The sequence below is a fragment of the Coenobita brevimanus genome, chromosome 86, assembly GCF_032717465.1.
Source record: "Coenobita brevimanus isolate Jiangsu-jjx chromosome 86, ASM3271746v2, whole genome shotgun sequence".
Classification (NCBI taxonomy): domain Eukaryota; kingdom Metazoa; phylum Arthropoda; class Malacostraca; order Decapoda; family Coenobitidae; genus Coenobita; species Coenobita brevimanus.
In genome coordinates, this window is record NC_137039.1 from 2,653,425 (window position 1) to 2,662,780 (window position 9,356).

Consider the following 9,356-nt stretch of genomic DNA (forward strand, 5'->3'; position numbering starts at 1 on the left):
TCAACACGTTATGTAATATAGATCTATATGTAAAATGGAGCCAGGCAAAAACCATATTAAGATGTTAATCCATATAAACATACTCCAACTTTTTTTTTTTTATGTGTCCAACTCTGGGCATAGGCTTTACAGCCTGCTCTCAAGGCCCAGTAGTCCTCCTCCTACATACCATACACCTCTACATATCACCGCTTCGGTGCTAACACCCACCGTCCATACTGAATACATGCTAGGGCTGTCTCATGCAGGACTGGTATATTGGTATTAGCGAGGGTATTTTTACAACACTCACCGTCCATACTGAATACATGCTAGGGCTGTCTCATACAGGACTGGTGTATTGGTATTACCGGGGGTATTTTTACGACATGTCGGCGGGTCTTCTGGTAGATCAGTAAAGTCTGTTTTTATTAAATTCAAACCCTTAAACTGTTCCCTGCCCCAGTGGGGATTTGAACCTGGGTCCAATAGGACTGTAGGCCACCTCTCTACTGACAGGCACTGTCTTCCCCAAAGAAAACAACCCTAAAGCCTTCCATGCCACTACTCATGCAACACTTGCAAATCTTCTCTAACCACACACACTACATGGGGGGGAGGAGGAGGCCGAAGATGAGATGGAGGGATGGAGTGGACAGGTACTGTGTATGAAAGTGGGGGATGTGGGTTTTGGGGAGGGCAGTGAAATGTCAGGGGACGTGGCAACACGGAGGCGATCCGTTTGTGGCCACCCGTCACAGGATTAAGGCGTCTGGCAATAGAGAGATAGACAGAACAAAGTACGGGTAACATCCCTCAGCCTGACACATTACCTACTCTTCAGCACCCGTATCCAATGTTATATTATATTTTCCAATGTTATATTACTGCAGGCTTGTTTTAACGTATCCAATGTTATATTACTGCAGGCTTGTTTTAACGTATCCAATGTTATATTACTGCAGGCTTGTTTTAACGTATCCAATGTTATATTACTGCAGGCTTGTTTTAACGTATCCAATGTTATATTACTGCAGGCTTGTTTTAACGTATCCAATGTTATATTACTGCAGGCTTGTTTTAACGTATCCAATGTTATATTACTGCAGGCTTGTTTTAACCTGTGAACATTTCCAACCTCTTTCAGCCAAGTTCATGGCTGGGCCTGTAGTCTTGTCAGTGCAGAAAGTTCTCTCATATGGACATGGGCCACTAGCATCCACAATACTTTATGAAAAACAGGACGTTAAGTGATCTGGACGTTAAGCAACCACTGTAACTCATGCACTGTATACGGTATAGTGCACTATATGTACTGTATAGGCATATGGTATATACTGTACTGTATATTACTTTTACAGTACAGTACAGTATAAAAAGCCCAAATTAAGACAATAATACAATATGTAATGTTATGTAAACCTGATGCATGGATGTGCAAGGACACTCAAAAGCAGCGGTAGACATGTGACTGGACACGGCTGCCTGCCGCTGGTGTTGATGATACTGTTATGGCGACATTAAACTTTTTACTGATTGTTAATAGACTTTTTACTGTTTTTTGGTATATTTTTTTATGCTTTTGTGTAAGTAGGGTAAAAAAGAAAAATATTAAGACATATGAACAGTATTACAGTGTACAGGTATACCCCAATATACGATACCCCTAGATGCGATACCCCAGCTTAACAATGGGGGTAGAAATACCACCATACCCTGACTAACAATGGCCAAACCCTAGTTCAGAGATGGGTTTAGATTTTACTGATACTGATATTTTAGACTTAAATTTTGTGTTTAGGTTGATTTATAAACTGTTTTTAGACTTATATTAACGTGTTTTAGTCATAGGTGGGGTGAACATTGTCATTTGGGGGTACAGTTTACTAAGCTTGATTTTTTCCAGACATATTTGATGATTTTCAGATTTAATTTTTGGGTTTAGGTGATTTATAAACTGCTTTTAGGCTTAGTTTAGCTTGTTTTAAAGTAATTTGAGAGTTTATGTGACCTGAAAACTTGTTTTTGGACTCACTTAGGTGGGTTTAGGACTGGGTTGGGGGGAAACCCAAAGGTCAAAAACGCAATCTATACTTTACATGTTACATCTACCCCAATATACGATACATCGCCATGCGATGGGCTTTTACCTAACCAATTGCATCGTTAAACCGGAAATAGCCTACCATTAACTGTATAGGTTATATCATACAGCTGGCAGTGTAATGCCTTTGTTTTGGGATGCTGGCTGGCCATCAGTGATGCAGCAACACGGCTTTGCACCCACATACACTGCGTATGTCCCGTTCTTCAGATGGTTTTTTTATTTCTATCATATTCTTGTGGGTCACCCAATGTTAAAGTTAACGGACGTTGTGCAGGAGATTAAGCTGCATGATCGTACACAGCCAACAACTGTATAGAAAGGCCTGACTGTACTGCCTATAAAACTAAACAAACAGTTGTTCTGTGAGTCTGTGGGTAGCCTAATTATTCTCTTCAAGGTGTAAGGACCCTTGGCCTGGCTATTATTGTCAAGTACATTTAAGAGATGATGAGATGCCTACTTCTCTTGATGACATTATGTGATTGAAAATCCTCCACCCACACTGCAAACAAACGTACAGCGAGGCCTGACTGTGGTGCCCATACAACTAAACATATGGTTCCTCTGTGAGTCCAACTGGGATGTTATAACCACTACACTACCCGGCATCTATGATAAAAACTGAATACAGTATACAGAACTATGCCTATTGACCTGAGAGACCTGGAGTTTAGGATGAGAGGGTACTGAGTGGCTTGATATATTTGAGTTATGCAAAATACTGATCCCTGGTGTGGCCTGGGTGTGCCTGAAGGTGGCCTGGGTGTGCCTGAAGGTAACCTCGGTGTGTCTGAGGGTATCCTGGGTGTGCCTGGGAGTGGCCTAGGTGTGCCTGGGAGTGGCCTAAGTGTGCCGGGGAGTGGCCTAGGTGTGCCTGGGAGTGGCCTAGGTGTGCCTGGGCGTGACTGAGGGTGGCGTAGATGTGTCAGTGGCAATGCTGGGGAAAGAACCAGTGGTGGGGCTGCCTCCACTGCCAGCTGAGACTGTGTTGCCACATAGGTACACCACCATCCTGATGCCCACACTCTTCTTATGATGCCGTATGTCCTCTTCACTGCCCTGACCAAGACAACAAATACACATTAAGCAGCACACACCACACACTTATGATGCCGTATGTCCTCTTCACTGCCCTGACCAAGACAACAAATACACATTAAGCAGCACACACCACACACTTATGATGCCGTATGTCCTCTTCATTGCCCTGACCAAGACAACAAATACACATTAAGCAGCACACACCACACACTTATGATGCCGTATGTCCTCTTCATTGCCCTGACCAAGACAACAAATACACATTAAGCAGCACACACCACACACTTACGATGCCATATGTCCTCTTCACTGCCCTGACCAAGACAACAAATACACATTAAGCAGCACACACCACACACTTATGATGCCGTATGTCCTCTTCACTGCCCTGACCAAGACAACAAATACACATTAAGCAGCACACACCACACAGCAGTTAATGTAATGCTGACACTACAGTGACATTCACAAAATACAAAACAGTTGGCATCAAGAGGCTTTTGGAAAATTGTGAAAATTGGCAACTCAGATTTTTGGGACTGCACTGTAGCTAGTGTTTTAATGCTTTCAGGTTCTTATATTCCCTATCAGCAGAAAATAAAGTCTAATATTTTCTGCAACAGCATCCTTGGCCTCCCCCTCCTTCCACCTCACTCAGATACACTCTCTCCGTTAGTCTCTCACTCTCCATCAGTCATAGTATTCAAATAACTCAGAGCCCAGTGCCTGTCTGAGGGCCAATTTGAAAAGTCCAATTTCTTGCAGCTCATCAACCAAGGAAGGCAGGGAGTTGCAAAGGTCCACAACACAAACAGAGAAAAAATGCTTAGGACAGTCAAGGGAGCTGTGAGTATGTGCTAACTTATATATATGACCACCAGTTCCCACAACTGGAGAAAACCACAACAAACTACAGGCATCAACAGATGTCTGGCCAGGCATTATCTTCCAGCATCTACAAGATCAGCAATAACCTTCCACCAACAGAAAAGAAACCCAAGGCTACAAGTCTTGCATGATAGGGTAAATGCTCCATATCTGAGATACATTTCGTCCACCTACGTTGAATAGACTCAAGCAATTTGATATCACCAATAAAGCCTGCATTACATAGCTCACAACAAAATGCCATTAAAGGGCTAACATGAGTTGTGCACAGTCATATCATGACTCGCAGGAACGGCAGACGGTGGATTTCAAAAACTTTGTAGCCACACCTCAACTTTACCAGCCACAGTGTGGATATGGTGGTGGAACCTTAAATTTGTGTCCACCAGAATGGCCAGGTCTTTACTGGCAGTTGTTAATGGGACAGGATGATTATCTATAACATACTGGCCAAAAAGTTCAGGCACAATGCAGTTCCTGCCAAACCTAAGTGTACCACACCTGTCTGGGTGAAGGTGTAGGCCCCAACACTCGGCAATACTGTTCACCATGTCTATATCATGTTGACTTTGGTAACACCACACACAATACACACACTACTGTTCCTGTTAACTTTTAAATATAGTTTTAAATCATTAGCAAAACTCTTGTATTGGCTGTTCAAAGATGAAGCCAAGTGGCTGATGTATATAAAAAACAATACAGGAGCCAACACTGACCCCTGCGGTACACAACTCAGAGGCAACTCTGCCTACCATACACCACAAGTCTCCCAGTTAGGAATTGGTGAAGCCATGCGAGGATATTTCCAGAAATACCCAAGCATCGTAATTTGGTGATAAAGTTAATCAAGATAATTCACACCTTTCCCAGCACACTCAGTTTAAAATGTCACAACAAACAATCCTGCAGACAACAGCCATTGCGGAAGGGTGTGTTTACGTCACTTAGAGCAACAAGTCTACTAAAATATTTCATTTAAAGGTCTCGTCAAAATAGTCAATGGCGTATACCAATTTCCTAAGAAAAAAAAAATAATAATAATAATATAAAAAGATATGCAGAAGTACACGCCATATTGTAAGATTACGAAAACAACCCTGGATAAAAAATCAGAGAACACTTTAAGGAATTGTTGAATATAGAGGATGGAAGTAATGCGAGTATAAGTGGCTGGGAGAAGGAGGGAGGTGAGAAGACAGGAAGAAATCAGTAGGATAGAAGTTGTGGAAGCTATGAAGAAAGTTAAATTGGGGAAAGCCCCAGGAATTGATGGAGTGATCTACTCCATATATTCTTAACACTTTCCACATCCATGTCTATCCACCCTGTCATATGCTTTCTCCAAATCCATGAAAGTCGCATACAACTTCTTTCCCTTCTCTAGAAACTTTTCCACTAAAGATCTAAGAATGAATATCTGATCTACACAACCTCTTCCCTTCCTAAAGCCTCCCTGTTCTTCTCCAACTAATTTCTCTGTTCTTTCTCTAACTCTGTCAATAAGTATCCTACCATACACTTTTCCTATTATACTAAGAAGACAAATGCCCCTATGATTACCACACACTTCTTTTTCCCCTTTTCCTTTGTACAAGGGAATAATTATACCTGACTTCCAATCCTCTGGGACTCTACCTTCCTCCCAGGCCAATCTGCACATCTTCCACATCCATTCTACTACTATCTTTCCCCCATGCTTCAGCATTTCACCACACACTCCATCAATTCCTGGGGCTTTCCCCAATTTAACTTTCTTCATAGCTTCCACAACTTCTATCCTACTGATTTCTTCCTGTCTTCTCACCTCCCTCCTTCTCCCAGCCACTTATACTCGCATTACTTCCATCCTCTATATTCAACAATTCCTTAAAGTGTTCTCTTCATCTGCTCACTTTTTCTCCCTTCTCCACTAGTAACGTTTTTAAATAAGGCGCCAGTATCAGGAATTAGAATGGCAGGGGATTTTGATATTCATGTTTGATATTTCGTCCATATTATATTTTCATAAATTTACAATACAACGTTAATTTATCTATTTCTTCTTGAACTATAGATATCAAAATTCATATTAGATGGGAGTGGATTGTTTGATTTTTTATCCAGGGTTGTTTTCGTAATCTTACAATATGGCGTGTACTTCTGCATATCTTTTTATATTATTATTATTATTTTTTTTTTCTTAGGAAATTGGTATACGCCATTGACTATTTTGACGAGACCTTTAAATGAAATATTTTAGTAGACTTGTTGCTCTAAGTGACGTAAACACACCCTTCCGCAATGGCTGTTGTCTGCAGGATTGTTTGTTGTGACATTTTAAACTGAGTGTGCTGGGAAAGGTGTGAATTATCTTGATTAACTTTATCACCAAATTACGATGCTGCAGTGCGTGTGGATCGTGAACTAAATGAATTTTTCTCTTTGAAGGTTGGATTGAAACAGGGATGTGTCATGTCTCCATGGTTGTTCAATCTTTTTTTTTTTTTTTTTTTTTTTTAATGCGAGGAAGAAGGAACCAAAGGCCATGAGCCCGCAGTAACAGTTCCCTCCAAGAGAAAAACAAAATACAATAGAGAGCCAAATTCAAGATCCGATCATTTTGAGATGCCTGGACACACTGCTTTTGAAAGACTGGAGATCATAGGCAGCAGGAAATACAGACAGAGGGAGACAGTTCCAGAGCTGACCTGTTGCATAAATGAAAGACTGGGAGTAACGGTTAACTCTTGCATTAGAGAGTTGGACAGAAAAGGGATGAGAGTTTGCTGCCAGACGGGTGCTACGCACCCGTCGTTGAGGTGAAGGAATGCAAGCAGACAGTTCAGAGGAGCAGTGACCATTAAAGTAGCGATAGAAAAGAGATAAAGATGCAACAGTGCGGCGAAGAGACAGAGATTGAAGGGAGTCAGTAAGAGGAGGAGAGTTAATGAGACGAAAAGCCTTTGACTCCACCCTATTGAGAAGAGCTGTATGTGGGGAGCTTCCCCACACATGAGAGTTGTACTCCACACAGGGGCGGATAAAACCCCTGTATAGAGTCAACAATTGTGCAGGGGTAAAGAAAGAGTGGAGTCGGCTTAGCACACCCAATCTCTTGGAAGCAGATTTTACAAGAGATGTAATATGCTCTTTCCAAGATAAGTCCCGAGTAAATGAAACCCCAAGCATGTTCAAGGATGATGCAGGATTAAGCTGAATATTATTAAACATTAGTGGGTATACCTGTGGAAGATTTTGTCGGGTTGATAGGTATAAGAACTGAGTCTTAGATGCATCAAAGACAACCATATTATTTTTACCCCAGTCAGAGATACGAGCCAAGTCAGACATTAGGTGTGCCATAGCCTCATCCCTTGTTGTCTGTACATGGATGGGGTAATAAAAGAGGTACAAGGTAGGGTAGTGGATGTTGGAGTGGCCCTGGTGAGAGAGGATAGTGTTTGGAAACTCCCTGTACTGTTGTTTGCAGATGATACTGTGTTGTTGAGTGAAGACGAAGGGGAGCTGCAAGGCTTGGTGGATGAGTTTGGGAGAGTGTGTAAGAAATGGAATCTAAAGGTGAATGTAGGGAAGAGTAAAGTGATGGTCTTTGAGAGAGGTGAAGTCAGTGAATGGACAGCGAGGCTGGATGGTGAGGAATTGGAAAATGTGAGTACGTTTAAGTACTTGGGTAGTGTGATGAGTAAGGATGGAGGTTTGGAGGGTGAAGTGCTTGAAAGGGTACAGCAGGGAAGAAAGGTTGCTGGTTCTTTGAAAGCAGTGATAAGAAACAGGGAAGTGAGCATGGAAGTGAAAAAGTTACTACATGACAGTATTGTGATACCAACTCTAACGTATGGAAGCGATGCTTGGACGTTGTTGGAAGGACACAAGTCAAGAGTGAGAGCAGTGGCAATGAGTTATTTAAGAGGAGCCTGTGGAGTCACATGGAGAGACAGGCTGACGAATGAGGATAATTATAAAGGAGCGTTGTGGTGTGGATGTGGATGTGATAGGAAGCGTTATGAGGAACACACTGAGGTGGTTTGGCCATGTGGAGAGGATGGAGGGTGAAAGACTGACGAAGAGAGTGTATGTGAGTGAGGTGGAGGGGGGAAGAGGGAGGCGGAGGCCGAGGATGAGATGGAGGGATGGGGTGGAGAGGTATATGAGAGAGGGGGGTGTGAGTTGGGAGCAGGGCAGTGAAATGGCGGGGGACAGGGCGACTTGGAGGCGATTTGTTTGTGGCCACCCCAAACGGGATTGAGGCGTCTGGCAATAGATAGATAGATAGACTTCGATAAATCTTTACCATTCAAATGCATAATAATAATCTTCATTCACTAACTCCTCAGATTCCTGCTAAAGCCTCAGATAACTCTCTCAGGCTCCTATAATTCACTCACAGCTGAATAAAATCATCTTGCATTGGCTGGAGTGAAATATTAGACCTGTTCCAACAATGACACACTCAAACCTCAGTCTCTCGATTTTAATTCACTGCCTCATCCTTCACTCCTCCCTCACCCAACCAGAAAATTACTCTCGCTCCATCATGCCCCAAATTTACATCTCCCAGTCCCCCACTCCCTATTTTCCCTCTCTCACTGCCTCCATCTCCTAAACAGCCTACTTCTTCCCGCTCCCCACTGCACTTCTCTTATAATTTCACACTTTCAGACCTCTCTCTCTCTCTCTGTGTTTCGCCTCTGTTCCCTTCCCATCACTCCTTCCCCTCTAATATCATCTCTATATACTCATATCACCTGCCCGCTCTCTGTTTTTTCCTTACGTAGGCTTCTACTCTCCCGTTTGTCTTGCTCCCTTCCCACTGCCCTATGCAGGCAGGCAAAGAATACTTGGCCAGTAGCCCTGCTTGTATGAAGGCAGGCAAAGAATACTTGGCCAGTAGCCCTGCTTGTATGGAGGCAGGCACAGAATACTTGGCCAGTACCCCTGCTTGTATGAAGGCAGGCAAAGAATACTTGGCCAGTAGCCCTGCTTGTATGCAGGCAGGCAAAGAATACTTGGCCAGTAGCCCTGCTTGTATGAAGGCAGGCAAAGAATACTTGGCCAGTAGCCCTGCTTGTATGGAGGCAGGCACAGAATACTTGGCCAGTAGCCCTGCTTGTATGCAGGCAGGCAAAGAATACTTGGCCAGTAGCCCTGCTTGTATGCAGGCAGGCAAAGAATACTTGGCCAGTAGCCCTGCTTGTATGCAGGCAGGCAAAGAATACTTGGCCAGTAGGCCTGCCTGTGGTAAGAGGTCACTACAAAGAGTTGGTTTGTCTTCCATCGTTCTCTCCTTCCTGTCCTCTTCTGCTCTTCTGTCCCGCCTCTCTTCTTGATATTTCCCTGT